The following is a 26208-nucleotide window of genomic DNA, read 5'->3' on the forward strand; positions in this document are numbered from 1 at the left end:
GGTAAAGGTGGAGTAAGCTCTGATCACTTTTCCTTAGTATCTCCCAACCTATAGTATACCAGATAAAAAAACTTTCTACATCTTTCTCTCATCCTGAGATTTTTATTTAATAAGTTCATAGCACCTTGTGGCAACTTTTATATGTAAAATTTATAAGTTCTACATTACTTCAACCTTGGCATTTCAGGGTCTGGCTCCCACTGACGAGACCTCAATAAAGGTCGAAACCGGTCTGGGTAGTGGTCCTTAATGCATAGCATCATACATGTTCGCAAAGAGATGTGCTTTGTATTATGGGAGATACTAAGGAAAAGTGATCAGAGCTTACTCCACCACCTTTAGCACGAGTTGCCTCAGACCTGAAAATACTTCAGGTGCAAACTTGACTTACCTGTCTGTTTCCTTACTTGCGAAAAAGGATTAAAACCAAGTTCATAAAATTACTTGGTATCTTTAACACACACACACACACACACACACACACACACACACACACACACACACACACACACACATATATATATATCCCCAGTTTATCTGGAGTTTTTCCTCCCTCAAGCAGGCAAACCGTTCTCGTGAACACAATCATCTACAGACATAAGACACACCAGGAGGCATAGTGTTAGCCAGCTAATCCTCGGGACTGGTACGGCTAAGAAGGGCTAAGGATAGCCCCGTAACAGGCCACTAGGTCTAATACGTGAAGGGAAGAAGGAAAAATATATATATATTGTTATATGTACTATTGTATCAGTAATATACAGTTATATGTACTGTTGTTTCAGTAAAGAAACATGTTATGGACATCTAACACAGATTTAAATTAAAATCTATATCCATATTTTATCTAATAACCACGTCATATTTTAGCGCAAAATTCAACATTTATTGCTACAAATTATATTATTTAGATTTGGTATATACATTATTCTTAATTTTTCATCATATTTTGTTCTCTTTTGTCATCTTTACATATTTCCTCTTTTGTCATCTTTACATATTTCCTGGTTTTAGTATGTCTTACTATGAACTTGTTAATATCTATTTCTCCTACCATGGTCGAAGGGAGTTTGCTATATTTCAATGGTAAGATAAAAGTCCAGAAGTATCATCCATCCTTCAAATCCAAATATACCTGTAGGTGGCGGAGTGAAATCTGCAGCATTTTAGCCCATCGAAAATATAAGTGAGGGAAAACTCTGTCATATAATGTGCAACGCATGTTGTTAAAGGTTACTGTAGTAAGTAATGTTTAGTTAATTAATTTTGAACGTTAATGGCTAGTTGAATACCTCTATTTTTACCTATATTTCCGCTCTAAAAATTCAGTTCTGGTTATTTTATTATGTGTAAACTGCTTACAATTTTTGATTCTTAATTAGGCTTAAAATCATTTCCCGAAGTTTAATTTTTTGCCTTTTGTTGAAGTAATTTTTCATGTACAGTAATGAGATCTTCACATAAGTAGAGTGTGTTTGATTAAATTGATTAAATATGTTGATGTTTTTTTTGTTAAGTGTCAACTGCCTTGTGAGAACCAATGGAGAATTGGCAAGCCGGTTAATGCCCGATAGGCCCCTATCAAGAATACTGTGTTGGCACTGATATGTATGTCTATCTATTAGAGACCCAATTGTTTACAGTTACAGAAACTTGGTTATTATGATTTACGTAAAACTATTGTATTGAACCGAAAACAATTACACGCTACCTGTGTATTTATATACCCAACACATCTGTATATATAATGTGCATATTAATTAATATACATGGAATATGTTTGTTGTGTTTACAGATATTTAAATAGTGTATTATTTAGACATTGGATATTTTATATAGCTTATAATTATTGAATACATCAATTACATTTTATATACTTATGTAACAATATACTATAGTATATACATATATTTTAATAGGGAAAAAATGATTTTGGTGCCCATGCATATTGTATTCAGTTTGTGCTTTACATTTCACTATGTGATTTGATGAGTATTTTAACCTCAATAAAGGGGGGGGAGGCATTCAGTTCTGTCAGCATTTTATAGTTTTTTGCAATAAAAATATGAACCAAAAACAATTTACACACTACCTGTGTATTTATATATCCGACACGTGTGTGTGTGTGTGTGTGTGTGTGTGTGTGTGTGTGTGTGTGTGCATATTAATGTATGCACTCTAACAAGCTTATCCAGTAAGAACTTCTAGGTTCTTTATTTTTATTTACAATGCCCAAAGTCTGACTTAAAGTTATCACAGACATATATATTTTGTATGTAGGCCAGGCCTTGGCTTGTCAATCAATGTACATTTTATGAGTAGAATTCTGTGGCAGTGACTCAGCTTCATACATATGTGAATTGAACAGAGTATATCCAGGAAATATATTTAATGGAACAGTAAGAGGTATCACGAAGTGCATGACATCACGTGTACTGCTACTGGAAACAAACTTATCAGGAAAATTTGTTTTTAACAATACCAAATATGTAGTCCTTGTCAGCAGTCAACTTGATCAGCAATATTAATCAAGTGTAGAATTCTGTGGCAGTGGCTCAGCTCCTTCATAAATATGTGAATTGAACGGAGTGTATCCAGGAAATATATTTAATGGAACAGTGAGATGTATCGTGTAGTATATATCACATGCATACTGCTACTAGAAACAAACTTATCAGGAAAGTTAGTTTTCAATACCAAATATACAGTCCTTGTCAGCAGTCAACTGGATCAGCAATATTAATCAAGTGTAAACACAATGTTTGTGGTATATTGTCGCCAAAACATAGAATTAACATTGTTATTAGTTTATATGAATACTAAAAAAATGTTTTCCTGTTACTCTTAGCCATTTGTTGTCTCATCTGAGAAAGAATGCCAGATCTTTTTTTTTTTTATGTTAATCTGTCCACAAAAAAGTTACATGCCAACAGTCCATTTGTGCCATGGATGAATTAAGGATTAGGTAGTAATTCAAGAACTCTGCTCTAAAGAATAAGCATAGTACTTTTTCAAGTCATTACTGGACTTCACTAAGCAGGGTGGCCTGTCACTGGCCATGAAATCACCTCCCACTTAAAAACATTCAAGTATATTAATTTCACGCTAATCTACAGTCAGTTGTGCAACAAACTATTTACCCAGGTTAATATTATTGAATATTAATAGTTTGTTTTGATATATATGTTAGAGATAGTATATAAAGTTTGATATATGCAAACTATATGTCTGTTGTGCATGCAAAAAGTTTCAATACTTATCAATTGGTGTAACTTGTGGGCAGAGATTAAGATAGATAAAGGGCTTTATTGATATTCTTTTTGGAAAGCTGCAGGTTGTATAGTAATCTACCATTTATCCAACCTTCATAACAATATTTTCATTAACTGACCCTTATATGGTCAAAGCTATATAACTGAAAGCAGATCTCCACATAGCCTTTAAAGGAATGCAGAGAACTGACCAGGGCTTCTGACCTAATGTCTTGTCCTCACCTTCTCGTGGTGCACCCTGTTAGATATCTACCTGGATACTGAACGAATGAGGATGGGCTGGCAATTTGGGATTTAGCCACCCAAATTGTATTCTTATTGGCTTAAACCAAAATATAAAATGATGGTACAACATGACAGAATTTCATGCCCGCTGGGTGTAAAATGATAAACAAGGCCCTCGTTGTTTTCACCAGGGAACCAGGGTGAACAGCGAAAAGTCAGCTACTGGAACAAATCCAAAAACGCACCCCAACTCGTCACCAGAATTAAAGACTATCAACATAAGAAGCCTGAATGGCAAAGAAATGGAGCTAGCTAAGGGATTGAATAAGTACCAGATTGACATAATAGGGGTGACTGAAACAAAAAAAAGACAATCTGGTGAGATTTTTCTGAGCAATAAATACAAAATGTTATATTCAGGCAATGACAATCAGGAAAAAGGAGTAGCTATAGTCTTGAACACAAAATACGAGGCTAATCTTCTTGAATGGCAAGCAGTATCATGTACAGTGATGTGGGCAAATATCAGAATGGAGAATTGGACAGTGAGACTTATTTGTGCCTACATTTGGTCCCACAGAAGGTTCTACCAAGGTAGAAGTGGAGGAATTTTTTGAGGCTTTAGAGCAGGGGAACCCTATGCCCATGGGCACCATGGCGCCTGTCGACCAATTTGCGTGTGCCGTATAGTTTGAAATAATCGCGCAACAATTCATGGCATGCGTTAATGGCACATGGCGAGTATTAAATGCATAGAATGTAAAGTAGATGCACATTCAAAGTTGTTCATTCCAGTTTAAGAACTGGAATGTCATCATATTCTCCTAATTATGAAGCATGGCCAATGAAATGCAATGCCAAAGATCACACTAACTTACATATATATATATTTAAATTTTTATATAATGTAAACTTTTAAGTAATAAAACATTTGATTATAATGTAAACTTTGTATGTATTCATTTAACAAACGAATTCAAAAAATTTGCTTGAAAAAATAGATGGTGCCCGTCGCCCTATCGGTATTTTAGAATGTGCTCTAGGAAAACAAAAAGGTTGGAACCCCTGCTTTAGAGAAAGCAACTGACACAATGAAAAAGGAAAAGTTGGTTAGATATATGAAGAGCCAAAGGCTTCAATTCGGCGACATATTACTTGTTTAAGTTAAGGGATATTACATCCCATATCATTTCTTAGCCGAATAAGAAACTCAAAGAGTTTCATGCCGAACATAGTAGAAACTATATAAAGTTCGGCGATTCCAAGCGTAAGCAAATACCTGGATACTGCAGCAACTGACCCTTAAGGTAGTGCAAGCTGAGACAACTCATGTCTAAGGTGGAGCAAGCTCCGATCACTATTCTTGATATTTACCCATAATGTGAGCTTAGCTCATAGGAGCTGTATTACTATTCTACATTATGAGAGAAGGTCACTACCCAGACCAGTTTCAACCTTTATTGAGGTCTCATCAGTGATATTAACTAGGTCTACCTACTCACTGATGAGACCTCAATAAAGGTTGAAACCAGTCTGGGTAGTGACCTTCTCTAAAAACAAGGATATAAGCATCATAAAAATTTGATGATTCTTACCTGTTCTTATCCTCTTATTGATCATATTTCATTACAGCAGTCATAATTTACAAAAACAATTTGTACTGATGACATGTAAAAATAGAATATAACATAAAAAATTCTACAGAATCGGCATTTAAATAAAACTGAAAAATAAAAATAAAAGTTTATACTCAATTCTACTGACAGTAGAATGGAAGTTAATCGACAAAGAAGAAATTCATATAGAAAATTATTTTATTTCATTATTACATGACACCTCAAAGAAGTGGGAGGGAACACTACTCCACTGCAACTCACTATTTCCCTTACTTAATCCTCGAACTACATGACACTACTGTCGACAGACAGTGCTATCTACCACCCACCAGCACTAGTATATTTTGTCTGTAAGTTGTGTGTGTAATCGTGGCCGATTTGCCTATATATATGGGATGAAAAAAACCCAAGTTTTCAGAGAGAAAAATCCTGCTACATCCATATGAGATTGGCTAACTCACCTTCAGTTGAAAAGTCATGTAATGATTCCTCTCAGCACAATGAGAAACAAATTGAGTTCTTTTCTGAAAGAAGCAAGCATTCTTTTTAAATTGAGATGATTTAAAGGCATCAGTTAACGCCTTAAAGTATATTTTAACTTTTATCCATTCCAGTCTTTTGTATTTGTTATTTTTTGTTTCTTGCAGCAGTAATAATTATCAGTGTAGAATGATGTTTGTAAATAGTGCATGTGAAAAGTGTCAATGAACTGAATGTTGAACTTATGTTTGTAATTACTGAATTTTTTAATATTATTATTACGGGCAACTCCAAGGAGAGTCATCGAGGGGGGGTGTGGAACCTAAACATCATGTCCATCGCAACTATTCGACATTCACACAGTATCTATCATACTTTGCCTTGAACTCGTTCACCGTCATAGCACCCACAGCAGACTAACAGCTTATTCCACTCATTCACCACTCTAAAAGTAAAAAACCCTTACTAACCACAGCCCAGCTTCCACGGATGTCTCCTAGTCCTCCCATCACCAGTCCTATTCTCAAAAATATCCTCTGAATTAATCCTATAGAAACCCTTCAGCAATTTGAATGTCTCAATCATACTCCCCTTTTCCGCCTATCAACCAATTTCTGCAACCCACAAATCTTCAACCTGTTTTCATAAGGTTCATTCCATAGACCTGGTATCATCTTGGGCACTCGCCTCTGGATCCTCTCAACCTCCTCCCCATCAAGAAGAAACCTAGGTGACCAAATGTAGGCACAGTAGTTGAGATGGGGGTCTTATCAAGGCTCGATACAGAGGAACAGTGACTTGCTTATCTCTGCTCGTCAAAGTATTCTTCAGCATTCAAGTGATTTGATGAGCTGATTTAGCCACTTTTGCAATGTGCCCCCCCCAAACTTCAAATCCCTGACCTCATCAATCTCCTGGAGTACAGTTCCAACAATGTAATCCAATGTAATATACTACTGCTAATCTTTTCACTCCAAAATGCGTAACCTTACATTTTGCCACATTAAATTGACATCCATTCTCCTTAGCCCAGACCTCCATTCTATCCAAATCATCCTGCAAGATTTTGACATCTTCTACATTCACTATTGCCCTACCCAACTTTGCATCATCAGCGAACAAATGAACTGTTCCTCTCAGATTCTTCCCTATATCGTTAATGAACAAATTAAACAGCAGTGGTCCAAGAACAGAACCCTGTGGCATACCACTAGTCATCACTGGCCATCTTTTGGACTCTACTCCTGAGTAAACTACTCTCTGGTATCTCTCCATCAACCACCCTCCTGTCCATCTCACCAACCCTATAATCCATTCCCATATGTTGCAGTTTATGGATTAGAATTCCATGTGGTATCCTGTCAAAGGCCTTAGCCAGGTCCAGCAGTATCACTGTAAACCCATTACCCTTATCCAGTTCAGCCGTTACTGTGTTATAAAACCTGAGCAAGTTACTGAGGCATGATCTACCCTTCACAAAACCATGCTATCCCCCATACAGTATCTCATTTTCATCAATCCATTCCTGTATTTTTCCTTTGACTACTTTCTCCAAGACTTTGACAACGACTCCTGATATGCTGATTGGTCGGTAATTTGCAACAGTAGTCTTGGATCCTCCTTTATGCAGTGGAACTATTTTCCCCTCTTTCTGCTTCGGGACAAACCAGACTAATATACGAACAAATTTTATTAGTCTTGATGAGAGTACCAAAACTAACTGCTTTAACCAGCCTATGAAGGTGTCTTTCTTTCTATTTTGGTGGCCTTGAAAGAAATAGCCTGTTCACTTGCTAGTTAAAGCAGTTATTATAATAATAACTGCTTTAACCAGCCTATGAAGATGTCTTTCTTTCATTTTTGGTGGCCTTGAACAAAGTAGCCTGTTCAATTGCTTTTGTAAAGTATGTATGGGCTTTGAGAATGATGAGACTTGAGTTTTTTATTAAAGGAACCCCGACATAAGTCGTCCCTCAACTTATGTCGGGGTTCCTTTTCATCTGGCAGGACATAAGTCAATACATTAAATCAACAGAGTTATAGAAGTTAGGGACTTAACTGTAATAAGTGTACTTTCATTTTAATTTTTAAACCTTATAAACCTTTACTGTGTCTTACTGCCACTATAAAACAGGAGAATAATCACATCTTCATTACCTTCATTACCTGCAACTCTTCTGATGTAATCTTTGTTTTTTTTATGAAAATGTCCAATGTGCTTTGCGTATTTCTTTTCTTCTTTTCACCATAAATTTGTTTAATAGCAGCAAACGCATCATGTGCTTTCGTTTCTACTAATAAGTAGCGTTCGTCATTGGGGTTCATGTCTTCAGCCATTTTGAGAACATCGCTAACTGAAGAGAACATTTTTTTTTATTATTATTATTATTAAACAAGACCTCATGGAGTCAAAGACTCATCTAGGAGGTCCTTTTATCTCACACACATCTCATCATACCGGGTCTTAAACACATTCAAACTCCTTGCAGACACCACACTCTCAGGCAAGGCATTCCAATCATTCACAACTCTGCACGAAAAAAACCTGCCTCTCACTCCCCTACTCACACCCTCTTTATACAGTTTCCAGGTATGACCTCTGGTTCTCCCCTGATCTCCCACTATTCGCTGTAGAACTTCTCCACCATTGATCCTATAGCAACCCCTTACCAACTTGTAGGTCTCTATCATATCTCCCCTCTTCCTTCTCTCCACTAGTCTCTGCAAATTACATCTTTTCAATCTTTCCTCATACTCGACATTCCAGAGGTCAGAAACTACCTTAGTCAGTCGCCTTTGGACCCTTTCCAACATCTCTTCATCCTTCTGAAAACCAGGTGACCAAATCTGGGCACAATAGTCCATGTGTGGCCTAATCAAAGCCTTATACAATGGAACAAGAATCTCCCTACTTCTACACGTCAGTGTCCTCCTCATCATTCCCAGAAGTCTTTGTGTTGTCTTCACAATTTTGGCGATGTGACCCCTAAATTTTAGATCCTTATCCACTATCACTCCCAGATCTCTTATTTCCTCTACTTCCAACAATATATTCTTACCAAGCATAAATTCTGCATCCCATCTTTGTTTTCCAAATTTTAAAACCTTACATTTTGCAACATTGAACTCACACCCCCATTTGCTTGCCCAATCACTCAATTTATTCAAGTCTTCTTGCAAGGCCACAACATCTTCACTACTCTTTATGGTTCGTCCCAACTTTGCATCATCTGCAAACAACTGAATATCTCCATCCAAATCTTCGCCAATATCATTAATATACAAGTTAAATAGTAATGGCCCTAAAACAGATCCCTGAGGCACTCCACTAGTGACTTTCCTTTTCCTGGATATTGCACCCCCATACACAACTTGTTGATACCTATCAGATAGCCAGTCTCCAATCCAATGCACTAATCTAATATCCAACCCCATCTGCTCTAGTTTGACTGTCAACTTATCATGAGGCACTCTATCAAAAGCTTTTGCGAAATCCAAGTATATTACTGTGTATCCTTCTCCTCTGTCCAAGGAAGCAGTCACTTTATTGTAATAAGTAAGTAGATTACTAAAACACGACCTCCCTTTAGCAAATCCATGCTGTCCATCGAAGATTATACCATTGTTGTCAACCCAACTCTGGATTCTAGTTCTCACAAGCTTCTCCAACAACTTAACCACAACACCCGACACACAGATAGGCCTATAGTTTGATGCTTGAGTTCGATCACCTCCTTTATGAAGTGGCACAATCTTGCCCTCCTTCCACTCTTTAGCGACTTGACCAAGTGCAAGACTCGTATTAAAAAAATATGTCAAGGCAGGTGTCAACTCTCTGGCACATTCCTTCAGAATACGCGGTGATATATTATCAAGTCCCACAGCCTTATTTACATCTAGTTTACTCAACTCCCCAAACACCTCTTGCTCACTTACAGTCAGTCTCTCCTCCCCATCATCAACTGCTCTTAATCTCTCCATGAAGTCACATTCACAAGATTGAAAGATCTTTATGAACTGCTCATTAAGTATCTCCACCACACATTCTGCAACAGCTGTCTTTATACCATTTCCTCCAATCAATGTCATCCTTCCATAATCATTCTTTCTTTTGCTGGCTACATATCGAAAGAACTCCCTAGGATTCTTTTTAGCTTCATTAGCTAACTGCTGTTCATACCTCTCTTTAGCTACTCTCACCAACCAAGTCACTCTCCTTGCCTGGTCTTTGTAGAACTCATGAAATTGGTTACTTCCACTTCTCTTATGCTGCCTCCACAATGCCCTTTTTCTCTGTATTGCATGCTTAATCTCTTTATTCATCCATCTCACACGTAACTTATTTAACCTTCTCACCTGTGGTATACATTTAGACATTGCATCCACTAAATATTTTTTGAAAATCCCCCAAGCTGCATTGATTTCTTTTCCAGCTAACTCCTCATTCCATGCTACACCTGCAAGCTGTCTCCTGAGCTCTTCATAATCACCCCCCTTGTAGTTCCACATATATCCTTTTTTCACAGGGGTCCTTGCACTGCTGGCAACCACCCAAGTAATCACCTCATGGTCACTTTCACCAATTGGTGGATGATTTGATACCTCATTGATAATTACATCCTCCGATGAGATGACCAAATCCAAGACCCTTAATCCTCTTGTGCCCTCTGTTACATACTGTCTGAGGTAGTTATCCCTCAAAAACTCAAGAAACTCATTTTCTTTACTTCCAGTTGCTATCTCTTCATTCCAGTCTATATTGCCATAATTAAAATCACCCATAATGATCACCCTTTTCTTATTTGCTTGGCTTATTTGACTATACATTTCACTATCACCACCATCCACATTACCAGGTCTATAACAACATCCCACCAAGTATTTGATTCTATTCACCTCTATCTCACACCATACTGCCTCAAAACCACTGGCCCCATTTCCCCCTTGCATCTCTACCTTGTATGGACATAACTCTTTCTCTATCATCAATAGCACTCCCCCTCCCTTTTTACCCCTTCTATCCTCACGAAACACATCATACCTTTCCATCTCTATTCCTGTCAGGATGTCATCCTCATCTAACCATGTCTCACTTATTCCGACAATCTCTGGGTGCACAGACGCAATTAGTGCAACCATTTCATCCGCCTTGTTTCTTATACTTCTAGCATTGGTATACAAACACAACAACTCATTTCTGGATCTACAGCTAGTTCCACTGATACCACTCACTCGATGTGATCTCTCCATGCTGGACTGGGGCCATTTCCCTTTCTGCTTCTTCATTTTAGAACCCTTTGCAATTCCATCTGTTTCCTTTTGATCCCTAATCATCCCATTACTTTTCTGCCTACACATTCTCTCACCTCCTCTTGGAGCATCCACCTTTCTCACGCTGTGTATCCCTGTCCACCCTGAGCCTCCCCGTTTCCCTGTTCCTCTTGCACACCCATTCTCTCATTATCTATACTCATACCACTCACTTCCACATTCATTTCCACTCCTTCAATCTCTCCTGTCTTACTCTCCTGCTCTTCCACATCACTCCCCTCTTGATCTGATTCATTCTCTCTATTCACTTCTCTACCTTCCAGCAGCAGTCTCTCCAAGCGACTCACACCATAACCACTCAAATGCAGTCCATCGCTCCCATACAGCTCACTTCGTCCCTCAAACTCATTCCACACATTAACAAACTGTACTCCCATCTCCTCACACATTTCAGCCAGAATATCATTCATAATCCTTGCTCTCCGTCTCATTTCACCACAATCATACCTAGGCAACACACTGACTACCCTTCCTGTCACACTATTCTCCTTTATCTTTCCAAGCAGTCTCCTGACATTCATTTTGACCTGCTCTTTGTTCTCTCTCAAATCATTTGTTCCAATTAATACAATTAACTCTTTTGCTCGTTCCCGCCTCATGTTCAATGCCTCAATCACTCTACTCATTTTACCGCCTGGAAAACATACCTTGTGCATTTTATCCTCTAGCACACCTTTAATAATGGAGTCGCCATACAACGCCACTCGCTCATCTTTTGTTAACTCTTTCATGCCATCATGATTTATTTTAATAGTTTTGACCTGCATTCTCTTAATTTCATTCCGCATCCATTTCATTTCTTGCTTCATCCAATCCAATTCCCCTTCTGAACCTCGCGTCACATTCACTCTATCATTAAATCTTTCTAACTTTCTAACTCTCGACCCTCTCTTCTCACTTTCCCTCTCATTCATCCTTCTTTGTTTCCGTACTTTCGGTCCAACATACGTCCAACTTTCACTGTCATTCTTCTCACTTTCACTCTCACATATCTTTCTTTGTTTCCGTACTTTCGGACTAACATGCGTCCAACTTTCGCTATCATTCTTCTCACTTTTACTGTCATTCATCTTTCTTTGGTTCAGTACTTTCGTTCCAACATGCATCCAACTTTCGCCATCATTTTTGCAATACTTCATTTCTGCAATACCTTCACTGTGAATTGTTTAACTACCTCCTCTTGTTTCTCTTTTTGCTCTTCCTTTTCTCGTTCTTCCTCTTCTGCAACATGTTGTTCCTGCAGCTCGACCAATTCTTTATTGGTCAACTCTTCAGGGGCACTTTCTGCGAGTTGAACTATGTCATCATCATTCACTCAATTTACAAAGGTCTTCTTTTTTTTTTTTTTCAGAACTTCCAAAATCATGCACAGGCCTGTTTAATGTCTTTTTCCATATGCCACTCATACGTTGAGAGGTCACTTTGTCCCAAGCCACGGCAATATTTTTAATAGCATAATAAATATTGAATGCTTTCCAGAATTGGCTTGTGAAAGAGTTCTCCATAGATAATAAGCCTTAAACACTGAAAGAACTCCCTGATCCATTGGCTGGATCAATGAAGTAATGTTTGGAGGGAGAAGCATGAACTTGATCTTGGGGTGAAGATCACCAATGGAAGGTGGATGACCTGGAGCATAATCTAAAATTAATAAATTTTAAATTCTACATTTTCTTTTACACAATAGCTTTCCATTTCACTCGTATAATAGTTGATTAAGGCATCCTCAATCAATTTTTGAGCCATCCATGACTTCTTATTGTTCTGATAATGAACTGGAAGAATATACTTCCTAATATTTTTGAAGGCTTGTGGATGCTCACTGTGCCATATCACAAATGGTTTCAGTTTATATCCAGCTACATTACATCCTAACAAAATCATAATGTGGTCTTTAAGAGCTTTGAAACCAGGCATAGATTTTAGCTTTTTGTGGATGAATGTCTGCTTGGGCATTTTTTTTTTTCCCAAAACAAAGAGGTCTCATCAATATTAAATATTTACTGTGGCAAATAATTTTCCTCCCTAATAATTTTATCCAATTTCTCCACAAATTCCTTGGCAGCCTTCTCATCGGCACTTGCAGATTCACCATACATTTTCACATTATTCAGCACAAAATGCTTCTTGAATCTCATGAACCAACTGGAAGAAGCATTGAATTTGTAGTTGTAATCAGACCCTGCTTTCTCCTTCAACATGTTGAAGAGACTTTAGCAGTTGTGGTTCTAGTGCTAGGGAGTATGCGCTTTTGGTTCAGGTCCTCGATTCATGATGTAGCCTTTCACCGATAGGACCTGGTCAATGCTTCGTCACTATCATTGATTTAATGGAAGCAGATCCTTTCACAGCCTCTATGATTTTATCCCTATTTTTCAAGACAGTCATCACTGTAGAATGAGACCATCCAAAGTCATGTGCAATCATATTGACTGGCTTACCAGCTTCGTGTTGCTTTATAACTTGCAACTTCGTTTCAAGATCAATTGCTCACCTCTTTTTCTATGATTCTTCCCTAGTTTTTTTGATTGTGCGTGTAGGGGCCATGTTGCACAAAACATCGCAAAATATTTAACAATAAATACACAAATAACCCATTTCTCAAACACAAAATCAACAGAGAAAGTTGAAGACGTGCCGATTGCCGACTGAACTTTGCTCTGAATGTGTTGTTGTCACTGCGCATGATGCATTGTTGCTAAATAGAAACCTTTTTACTTTACGCTCGCTTGCATCTTGTTCAAAAGTATAGCCTAAAATGTTATTTATTCTCTTATGGGATCACGGATGTAAGTCGAGAGATGACTACATTATTATTTTTTTTTTTTATATTTTTAATGAGCTCAGATGGACACGTGGAACATAGTTCCAGAGATTTTGCAAATTTTCCTTGGGAATGGTAGGCAAGAGATTTTACCTTTCTGCTGTATATTATTATACTTTTCTGGAAAAATTTCTAGATATTTTAATAATTTTGAAACGTGCAAAAGCAGTTAGGGCATTTGAAAAATGTATTTTTAAAAAAAAAATGGTTCCCAATTATTTTCTCTTCTTCTCTTGCATTTTTTTTTTTAAATTTAATTCGTAGAACAAGACTCCCTCAAGCTCGTCTAAAGATCTAATTTGGATATGTTTGATTTTTTATCTACTTGCACTGTTAGAATGGTGTCTCTCTTTTTTTTTTTTTTTTTTTTTTTTTTTTCATCCTACTTAAACGTTTAACACATTTACACTTCTTTTTAAATTTGACAGTATTTATTTTTTCCTATTGCTGATGGTGTTAATTAACTTTTATTTTGTTTTCTACTATTTCACTGAGTTCAATCTGACAGTGTTCTTCAGAAACCTGTACTGTAACAAGTATATAATGAAAAAATTAAATTATAATGTAATATATGAGAAATACTTTTGGTCGTTGGTTTCCCTCCACTTTTTTTGCTTTGTTTATGTAAGTTATTTGTTATACTTTGTAGTCAAATATTTTGCATAAACACTTTGTTTGTAAACTATAATTTAATTTCTTATTTTTCTATCAGTTTCCATGTTGGTTCTGATATCCAAATAATAAGACCTTTTACATTACTGTTTTTAAAAAGCTTGCTTTTTGATTTGATTTAATGAAGCCGAAATGATATTTGGATGATTTCCATATATTAAATTTCCTGAAAGCAAATACTGTTTTGTCAGCCTTTGTGTTATATCCTTGTCTATAAATTAAAATTTTTTTTGTTACTTTTTTATTTTCTATTTAGTATCTACATTAGCTCCTAAGTATGTCAAATTCTTAGTTTGTACTGTATGTTGGTCAGTTTTAATTTCTCATCTAGTCAATAACTGTTTAAAAAAAAAAAAAAAAATAGTTCAAACATTGCAACACTGTCTTGCGCTAGTCCTTATCTCAAACCATTTTGTTTGTTGTGCAATAACAAAACATTTACTTTCTTTATACATTTTTTTTATTATTATTATTCTCACATATTTATCAGGAATTCCATAGGCTGTAATAATTATCTATAAAATTTAAGGAGCTTTTAAACTCTGTTCACCTGTTCTGAAATCAACTTGTTCATCTTTTCTGTCCCATTATTAATCCTGTTTATCAAAATTTTGCAGGAACTGAATTCACCTTCACTTTTCACATTTAGTGAGGTTGCTGTTTTTTAACTATAGTTATCATTGCTTATTAGGAAATGAATCCCACCAAGAATATATGAACATTTTGGGAAAATTTGGAGAAAAGGTCAAAGCTAATAATAACGGTATTTACTGGACTTCTACTTGGGACACGGACTAGTCGTTACTACCATGTTTCAACATAAAGATGCACACAAGTTCACATCGAAGGAAGACGCAAGAAATAAGAAAAGACTCATTGATTTATGCCATTGTTGATAGGGATATCACCATGCTGGTTCAGGATACGAGAGTGTACACAGGATTTGAAATTGCACACAGGAAGTGACCATTATTTAGTACTAAGCAGAACAAAAATTGATATCACATTGAAAAGAACAGTATGTAAGAAAGTTTTAAAAAGAATTATTTGAACAGCCTTTACAAGTAAAACTGTATATTTGACTATACAAACATTATTACTAAATAGCTTAAGGAAATTATAACGTACAATAGAATATACATTAAAATAAATTTTAATACACTTCCAATATTTCGGCAACGTCACGCAGATACATTCACCAACATTCCCCCACACACACACACACAACAATATGGAGTCATTAAGACACTACACAACGGGGCTAAACTTATCTGTTCAAATGACAATACCCTAACTACAGAACTAAACCATATTCTCAACACTTTATTAGCCAATGGCTACCCTGCAAAAAAAATCCAAAAAATATTGAAACCAATAAACCCCCCCCCCCCTTTTACAACAAGGATTACTCTAAATCCATCACCATTCCCTATATCCGAGGCACCTCAGAAAAAATTACAAAAATCCTAAAAAAACGTGACTTAACTTCTTGTTACAGACCTTATAAAAAATTGGCATCCCTTATCTGCTCCACTAAAGACCAACCCCCCCCCCCTCCCAGACCTACCTGGTGTATACCAAGTCCCTTGCAGCTGTAAGCTGTTTTACTTTGGCCAAACAGGCAGGACAGCCTATATCAGAATTTCAGAACACAAGGACTACATCCGATTTCACCAATACAGCCACTCTGGTCTTGCAGACCATGCGCTGGATTCCCGCCATAGAATACGGTGGAAGAAAGCCACGATAATACACCGTGGTAAATTCAAATATGAAAGGCTATTCATGGAATCAGCCTCAGCCCTAAGAAACAATCCAAACCTAAACAAATTTGGTTGCATGAGACTGCCCCAAATTTGGGAAACCTACATCAGAAGACCTTCAGCCCAATCAGCCAAGAATACCAACATTGCCTGCTATGAGGGGGGGGGGGCACCATCAGGACTTTTAGGAGAAAGAATAGCTTCCTGCTTCGTTCCTCATTTACTGTGTGTTGCGTGCACATGTCCTGTATTTAAGGTCCTGTGATAATGGCAATGTGACGTTGCCAAAATATTGGAAGTGTATTAAAATTTATTTTAATGTATATTCTATTGTACGTTATAATTTCCTTAAGCTATTTAGTAAGAATATACAAACATTACTGAAGAAAAAATGCAAGATTCAAAACAAGAATCAAACCTTGTAGTCCCGGTGGCAAACTGATGAAGACATTGATTGATTCGACAAGGGAGGTATGTAGTAAAGTTGTCTGCAAGGATAGAAAAATAACACCATGATGGACACAAGAAGTTAAAGAAGCAGAACAAAGCATACCATTAGTTCCTAGCAAATAAGTTGGCAGATGTCCTAAAAATAATACAGAGAAAAATGTAAGAGAGAGAGAGAGCTAAACTATGTTTAAAAGTAGCTAAATAAGTCATGGGAAGAAACTTGAAAAGTAGAAAGACAGCTGGAGTAGATGATATTCAGTCAAAAATGCTTAAGTATACAGGCATAAAAGTTTACACAGTGCTACACTGCATAATTTAGAGAGCCTGGTCAGGAGATAAAATTTCCGATGTTCTCATAGTGCACATCTTAAGAATAATAATAATAATAAGGGGGAAAGCTTAAATGTGAGAATTATAGTGGAATTACTACTACTCTAAGTGTTCCGGGTAAGATTTATGCAACCATACTTCAAAAGAGGTTGATAAAAATTGTGGAAGAGAAACTTAGAAGAATAAACTGGGTTCAGGCCAAATAGAGGTTTGGCAAGATTTTCACTTTAAGACAAATAGTTGAGAAATTGTGGGAATATGACAAAGATCTGTACTTTAGTTTTGTAAACTGCAACAAATGGGAATAGATATAGGGTTGGTGAGATGGATAGATGGGTGATTGATGGAGAAATATCAGAGAATAGTTTACTCAGGAGTAGAGTCCAAAAGATGGCCAGTGATGACTAGTGGTATGTCACAGGGTTCTGTTCTTGGACCACTGCTGTTTAATTTGTTCATTAACGATATAGGGAAGAATCTGAGAGGAACAGTTCATTTGTTCGCTGATGATGCAAAGTTGGGTAGGGCAATAGTGAATGTAGAAGATGTCAAAATCTTGCAGGATGATTTGGATAGAATGGAGTTCTGGGCTAAGGAGAATGGATGTCAATTTAATGTGACAAAATGTACGGTTATGCATTTTGGAGTGAAAAGATTAGCAATATACCACATTGGTGGAACTGTACTCCAGGAGATTGATGAGAGTTGGGAGTGTTAGTGGATAGGAGATGAAGTTTAGGGGGCACATTGCAAAAGTGACTAAATCAGCTCATCAAATCACTTGGTTGTTGAAAAATACTTTGACGAGCAGAGACAAGCAAGTTATTGTTCCTCTGTACCGAGCCTTGATAAGATCTCATCTCGACTACTGTGCCCAGATTTGGTCACCTAGGTTTCTTCTTGATGGGGAGGAGGTGGAGAGGATCCAGAGGCGAGTGACCAAGATGATAGCAGGTCTATGGAATGAACCTTATGAGAACAGGTTTAAGATTTGTGGGTTGCAAAGATTTGTTGATTGGCGGAAGAGGGGAGATATGATTGAGACATTCAAATTGCTGAAAGATTTCTACAGGATTAATTCAGAGGATATTTTTGAGATCAGGACTGGTGGTGGGAGAACTAGGGGACATCTATGGAAGCTGGGCAAGAATGTGGTTAGCAAGGGTGTTAGAGCTGGGTTCTTGACTTTTAGAGTTGTAAATGAGTGGAATAAGCTGCCAGAGTCTGCTGTGGGTGCTATAACAGTGAATGAGTTCAAGGCAAGGTATGATAGATACTGTGAGAATGCCGAATAGTTGTGTGGACATGATGTTTAGGGCTTCCCTTGATGAGTCTAAGGACTCCCTGGAGTCGCCCGTAATAATAATATCTGGAAAAACCAGACGACAAGGTGCCCAGAGAAAAGTTTTACAAAACACTACAATTATATAGGGTGAATGGAACATTATTCAGAGCAATTCGTAGTCTGTGTTTAAGTTGTCATCAGCAATTAGAATTGAAGGAATGGTTTGATGTTAAATCAGGGATAAGACATGGATGCACATTATCTCCACTCTTAATCATCATATATGTATTATGAAAGAAAGTGGCATTAGGCCTGATATTAGAATTGGAGATGTCAAACTTGCTCTTGCTTTATGCAGATAATGTTATATTCCTAAACTCATTAGTGCATGTCTTCAGGATTCTCTAACTAAATTGAATAACAGCTGTAATACCATATTTACTCACATATAGTCCGCTCGGTTAGCCTAGTGGCTATGTGCTTCGCAACCCTATGCCTAGGGAAGGAGTGTCCTAGGTTCGATTCCCATCGACAACGTGAGGAGCTTAAGGATCTTCCTCAGCCATATCCAAGTTAGCCAGTCTTGGGCGTGGACAGCAGGGTTTTTTTCACCAGTTTATCTGGGGTTTTTCATCCCGCAAGCAGTGAACACACGGATTACAGTCAGGAATACTGACCCAGTCATAAGTCTGGTTCGTCAGCTATGCCGGTTCCGGAGCCTGGATAAAATTTGGGGGGACTGAGATGGTACCGTACCTTCCCATAAAGGGGACTCATGGCCGTGTATCATCATATGATTATTATTATTATTACTCGCATATAATTCTCACTTGTTTTTTTTTCCCTAAAATTAAAGTTTAAAAAATTGTGTTGAGATATATGCTGGGATTTTCAGAAACTAAAACTTTTTCAGGAAAAAACTGAATCAACATTTATAATTAAATCCTTGGTATTCATTATAATTTATAATTGCTCGCATTATTTATAAAATAATACATTTAAATTTTAATTAACAACATTTATGCGATCGGCTGATCATCTTCATCATGTGATATATCTGAACCTTTAGCAATAATGCTTGTGTAATTAAATTAAAAACAAACAGTCACCTACCCAAACAGCATCATCTTCACTCCCATCCAGGCCATTAGAGATGCAGGTTTTTAAAAAAAAAAAAAAAAACTCTTGGCAATTATTTCTGGTGAAATCATGTCCCAAGCTCTCAAAATCCAGTTTCACAACAGTTCTAATGATGGTCTCTTAATCTTCCTTGCCGGAGTCAGGTCATAGCCACTGACTTCCATCCACTCCATGTAGAACCTAAACCTCACCTCATACACTGCTCCACCCAAGATTGAGTAGAAGTCAATGCTCTCACTCCTACATTTCCTCTAGTGGTTGCTTCCATCTCTATGCATATAATTGGTGCAGTATTAACAAAAGATCACTTGACTCAATGACAAAGGCAAGCTGACAATTGTTGAGTTGAAATGCTGATTCTCTTCAGCCAGATTCCAAAATATCTGAGACTGCTGTAACATTATTCACTACCTGTTTCTTAAAGTTTTAAACTTTTTTTGTGTGCGAAGTATATGCAAAACATTTTTTCTTTTGTCATAAAGTAAAATCAGGGGTTCAAGATATATGTGAGGGCAAGTTATATTTGAGTAAATATGGTAAATTTGGTAGGAAATCAGCAATAAAAAGACCAAAACTATGAAAATTGGGATGAGCATAGAAAACTTCAGCTGCATTCTGAATGGAGAGTGTAGAATATTTCATCTGGTTTTTTTTTTTTTTTTTTTTTTTTTTTTAGTAAAAGATAGCAAGTTAAATCTGACAATAGACATCAGAATAAACAAAGCTGGTATGGTGGGTAGTCAGCCTAATAAATTTATATGGAATAAGAGAGATTTTGCAAAACACAAAACTAGCAGTAGACAAGCAGTGTTGAAACCAGTTTTAAGTTATGGATCTGAGAGTTGGATTAGAAATGAAGCACTTGATCAAAAACTAGAGACTGCACGTGTGAAGGTTCTGAGAAAAATTAGGGGAGTAAACCAATAGCTGAATCATATTAAAAATGACGATATTAGAAAAGAACTTGACATTATTAGCATTCAAGAATGAGCAGAGCTAATCTAAACTGGTATTGCCACTTAAATAGAATGGGTGAGGAAAGGTTACCAAAACAGGTGTTTGATGCCAAGATGGCAGGAAAGAAACCCAGAGGAGGACCAAGGTCTAACTGGATTGATTCAGTCAGAAGTGCCTTAGAAGCATGAAATGTGAAATATGACAGTATTGGCATGCTCACAAGTAATAGACTGACTGATTTGGGAAAAAAATTGTTAATATGAGATTAATAATAATGTAAACTAATCATGTAGTGCTGTCCATAGTAACCTGAACACCCCTCGGGAAAGTGATGATGATTGATTGTTTCTGTTGTCTTGGATATTATTATTTTCCTGGCCCCATGGAGTCATAAGACTCATCATGGGAGGCCAACACTAGTGAACACAAGTCTATCGTACCACTCCTTAAAATCATCCACAATTTGCACACTCACCACTCTCTCAGGCTTTGCATTTCATGTTCCTGTCACTCTCCATGCAAAAAAACTTACTTATCCTTTTTATTCAACCACCTCCTTTTGCAACTTCCGGGGATGGCCTCTTGTCCTTGTTCCTTTTCCTTCTGCCTTATGAAAAATCTCCACAGTGTTAACACGATAAAGCCCTTCAACAGCTTACATGTCTCAATCATAATATCCTTCCTTTTACTTTCTATCCACCAAACACTGCAGTCTACATTCCCTCAGTCTATCATCATAATCAATGTTTTACAGTCCTGACATCATTTTTGTTATTGGTCTCTGCACCTTCTCCAAGGTTACTTCATCCCCTTCAATCCCTGGGGATCAGATCTGAGCACAGAAATCCAGATGGGATCTGATCAAAGCTTTATTCAATGGGGCTAACACACTTTTATCTCTTGTGGTCAATGTTCTCCTCATCATTGCTGCAATTCTCTGAGATGTCTTCATACCCTTTGCACAATGTTCCTTGAACTTTAAATCTCCATCCACAATCACCTCAAGATCCCTTGCTTCCTCCACTTCTTTCAATATAACTCCAAGTAAGTATGAAGCATCCCCTCTGTGGATCCCAAATTTTAACATATCTTTTCACTTTCTGGCACATTACTCGTAATCTTTAATATAGATGCTACTCAAAATTTGTATGATTTGTAATTTTAAAAACCAAACATTTATTATTACCTGACACCTGCAACAAGTCCAAAGATTTGTCAAGGAAGTGCACCTACTCTACAACTCTCCATCTCCACCACTCAATCCACCAACTACAACAAACTGAAACTATCATCATCCTCATCTATACAAATGCCATCTGCTGCCCACCACCACCACTAGTATTTTCACAGACAATCACAAATATCTATGCCCACGGCAGGATTTGAACCCGCAGCTTTTTGGCTGGAGAGCAAATATGCTAACCAAGTGGAAATTGGAGGCTATTTCTAGCTGCTGAGGGCACTTGCTAAGATGGTCAGTTTTGATCCCCCCCCCCTTTAGTTGCATTGTGCATTTGTTTTTGATAAACAGAACTCCAGAAATCTGCTCGCCTTCTCTCCATGAGTAAATTGTCAGAGATAAGTGGCAAGTGAATTTTCAACCTCATTCTGAGTACTCAAAATATTTTGCCTTGTTTTCATTGAATAATTTTTACTTTTTTCATTTAAAACATCTCATATACTATCAAATTATTTGTCTCCTGTGAACATTATGAAGAAATTAACTGTTTGTCCTGGATAAAAGTTAGTTTGCATGAAGATATTCTCCAAGATGTGCCTCACTGCTGTTTCCAAAATTTGATATAATTCTAGTCTTTGACAACAGGTGGCACTGTTTATCTCTCACCTTCTTTTATAAACTTAAGCCTGCTCTGCATCTGCAGATGCATTTTGAAACGAATAGTCAAGTATTTGCAAGCAACATCTTATTTTGCATAACTTGCAGGTCATCACCATTCTTGCCAAAACCAGAAATATCATTTAAAAAAATAATAATAATAAATAATTTAACAAGACAGATTTTCATTTGATTTATTTCACTGCCATATGAAATACTTACAAAATAAGATAAATTTATATTCTTATTTTCCCAACACCCTCTTTAATCCTTAAGTAGGTATGCAGGTGTAATGTGGCATTGGTGTAAGCTTATTTCACAACATGAATGAGCTTAACGTAATTATATACTCAAATGTTTTACATGATAAAGGCTTCTTAATACTTTTTTTTTAAGAAACACAGTCATCTTGCAGAGACTAGTTGCAGACTGGATCACATTATTGACGTGACCATGGTGACCATTTTCTGTTGTTTTTTGTAAATTTTGTTTCTTTCCTACTGAATAATTTTTATGGATAATTTATGTAAATTCACTGAATTATGACAATAAATGAAAGGAAATGTAAACCACACTTTTTTATTTTTATGAAATATAAGACCGAAGTAAGAGACCAGAAAGTATTAAAAACATTGGAGAAAAGAGTTCTATGGTCCCATCAACTAAAAACAATAGACTTGCTTTCCAAGACAAATGGCTCGAGAAATTCAAGTGCAACTGTGCTACAGTGACAGCATATAAAAAATATTCTGGGCTGCTGAAAGAAAATCTAGATTACTACAAGATCTTGAAGCCTTTTCAAAATAGACATTTAGGGTTCATAAGACATTGAATTTTCACCAAAAATAAAAAATAAATGCTCTGATATAGATTTAGTTAGAAATCACCCAGAAACACATCTCTAACTCTATTCCAAAGAAAGATGAATTTCAAAATGTGTGTACATCTGAAGTGTATTTTTAATCCGGCATATTATAAGCTAAATTCAATAAACCCATTTCTGGACTTCAAAAACTTCAAAGGCCAATAGTAAAATTATTACATCTAATTTGAATTTGGTTTTAAAAAGTACCAAAATGACGTGAACAGAATTTGTCAATTATTGCTGATGTTAAACAAAAAAATTTGTTTAAGGAAATCAAAGACTTCAGTAGTGGGTCTTTCTAGATAGTTTAAATAAAAAGAAAGTCATCCATTATATGAGATGAGTAGATAAAAATTGGAAGCGGCAATTTGTTTACACAATTCTTCTCCGAAACTTAGCTGTGGTGTGCTTTGATAGAATGGAGAATAAAATGAAGCTAACTTTTCTTGCCAGAAAACTGTTAACTTTTTAACAATTTTCTGAGGGAGAATTATCATTTAGACTTATATACTGGTTTGAATTAATTCCTTTATTAAACCTCATGATGAGGTTTAACGGAATAAATACATAGAAATAATTAAACAGCATGTTTTAATCACTCCTATATTTTATCTTAGTCACTGAGACATCATCAGGGAAAGAGTATTAAAACTGCAAAAACACTCACAAATATGCACAAACATAAATGGAAAAGATTGTACTGAAGCATAAAGTGAACTTTCTGCTGAACTCTCCTTTATTCGCCAGGCTTTACTGCCCAATGACTACAGTGCCAAAAAAGATCAAATTAATTGTTCCTCCCACCTCCTTGCATCTCTCTCAACATGCTGACTATAGTACTTTCCTTATTTGGGTCACCTCAGAAAAAATAGATAGCCAAAAGTCTAAAAAAAAGTACAATCTCTACATGGCATTCAAACCTTATCTAAAGCTGGCTACCCTCATGCACTGTCCTAAGGATCCTCTATCTCCTCTCTTAGTTCCAGGTGTTTACAAAGTTCCTTGTTTCTGCAACTTATCTTATTATGGTTAAACTGATCTGCTACCATCCACCTAGAACATAAAAAAAATACATCTGTCACTATAATTATGGTCAGTCAGTACTTGCTGACCGTGCTTTAGATACCTTGTGTAGAATCAAATGAAAAAAACTACTATGATGAAAAACCAAACGGCTATTTTTTTCTGGCGAAGAAAAAAATAGCCGTTTGGCTATTTTTTTAATTAAATTAAATTAAGGGGATAAAAATCCCTTATTATTTACAGTCAGTATGCGAAACTCTAAGATCGAAAACTACGATCTAAGAGTTTCATGCCAACGAACTATCGGCGAATCCAAGCGTAAGTGACCGCCTGGTAGTACCACACCAAGGCAACTTGAAAGTTTTTTTTCACTTGTTTATAGTATAAATTAAAGATGCCAAGAAATCATATTATTGGTTTTATCCTTTATCCAAGTGTAAGCAAACAAAGTTTGCGCATGAAGTCACTTCACCTGGGATACTTGTAAATAGAGGTTAATGACTTCACATCAATTGCATCCCATGATATAAGTTGAAAGGTTTTTTATCCAGGTGTAAGCAAACAAAGCTTGCATATGAAGTCACTTCACGACTGGGAATATGACTTCTGCAAACAAGTAGCTAAGCCCCGATGCTTTAAAGGGCTTAGAATGAACTGCTTGCCTGTTCTGTATTATGCCAACAAGAATGCATGGATGACTTCTGTTATTTTTCAGGAATTGCTAATGAGCTGATGCAGAATTGCAACAAAATTCAAGAAAAATTCTTTTGCTTTTGGACAATTGTGCGGCACACCCTCAATTAGATTATTTGAAAAACATTCAACTTGAATTTCTTGCTGTTAAAACAACATCCCTTGTAGAGCCACTGGACATTGGAATCATAAAAAAAATTGAAGACATTGTATCACGGAAGGTTGGTACACTACATTCTTGAAATAATTGAAGAAAATCTACTGACGTCTTCAACAGCCAAAGAAATCAGCACAAAGGTTTCCATTTTACAAGCAGTATAATTTGTTGCAGATAGTTGGTGAGAAATAAGCAGCAAAAATTGAAAACTGATTTGCTCATTGTGGTTCTAAGAATTCAGACCAGGAAATATCAGATATGACTGATAATGAAAATGAAATCATTTTGAATCTGCAGCACATCAGAAACTATGAAGAGTTTTTATGCATCTACAAAAGGTTTCAATGTTACAATGAAAATGAAGATTGTGAGGATGCAATTGTAACAAATTGCAACAAAACACCTAAAGACCCCAGAAGACAAGGAAAGTAATGAGGATGACGCACAACATGCACGAGTGACTAACCAGGAAGCTAAGAAATTTATTGCTGAATTACGATAAAGGCAGTCCTTCATCTGAAGGACTATCACAATGAAGACAGTCCTTTATCTGAATTAGATACCTGTGCTGATTTTGTTCAGTTGGAGTCTAGAAAGGGAACACGTAAAGGTACAGTCAATAAATGTCTCCAAAATAATTTTTAGAGGAAAATATACTTCTTTGATATAGTTTGACCACAGATGCGAGATCCCTCAACACTTCTGCACATGTCAGAAGGAGAATCCATTCTGATAATAGGGTAATCAATCTGTCATGTGGAATGAATTTATTATTACATGTCAGAAAATTAGTTTTTCTTTTATGAACATTTCTAGTTTTTGAAGTGGTAACTATTTTGTTTGTATAACAGTTTGAAAATTTTACTTATAAAGCATGTGATTTTGCTTGTTGGTAATGAACATGTATATCACCTTATTCCTTTCTCCCCTTCCAGTGCCAGCTATGGTTCTCTCAACAGTGGGCAGACTATAGATACCTATGTATAATTAACCTCTTTAGGGATACTGGCACATGTGTGCGTTTTGGTTTTTTAAAAAAAAATAAATAAATAAAAACATGGTTAACAAAGGTATATTAAAAGTTTATCAATTTTAAAACATTTTTAACTTTTTGTGATATTTTAGCTTTTTCCATAAAATTTCGCATAATTGGGGCAGCTGCTTAATTAGGACAAAATGTTCTAGTCAAGATGTGTCCTAGTTAACCAGAATGCACTGTATGTGGTGTGTGTGTATGTGTAAAACCAACACTTATGTTACTTCAGTAAGCATAATCATGTGCCAGAGT

At 36.5% G+C, this 26208-nt stretch overlaps 1 pseudogene across 2 annotated transcripts in view; it reads left to right on the forward strand.

The window, feature by feature from the left end:
• The first annotated feature begins 1180 nt into the window (after positions 1-1180).
• The window catches only part of LOC150110099 (ELAV-like protein 1 pseudogene), a 29339-nt pseudogene continuing 4311 nt past the window's right edge, over positions 1181-26208 (forward strand). The window contains exon 1 of one of the 2 annotated variants that reach the window (XR_016548200.1): positions 1181-1241. The product of XR_016548200.1 is annotated as an ELAV-like protein 1 pseudogene, transcript variant X1 (transcript). Of the gene's footprint in view, positions 1242-1517; positions 1609-26208 lie in introns of those variants that run through there. The other variant, XR_016548202.1, reaches the window with a different exon arrangement.

Source organism: Typopeltis vanoorti, chromosome 1 (genome assembly GCF_054136105.1).
Source record: "Typopeltis vanoorti isolate ZY-2024b chromosome 1, IOZ_Tvanoo_1.0, whole genome shotgun sequence".
NCBI classification, from domain to species: domain Eukaryota; kingdom Metazoa; phylum Arthropoda; class Arachnida; order Uropygi; family Thelyphonidae; genus Typopeltis; species Typopeltis vanoorti.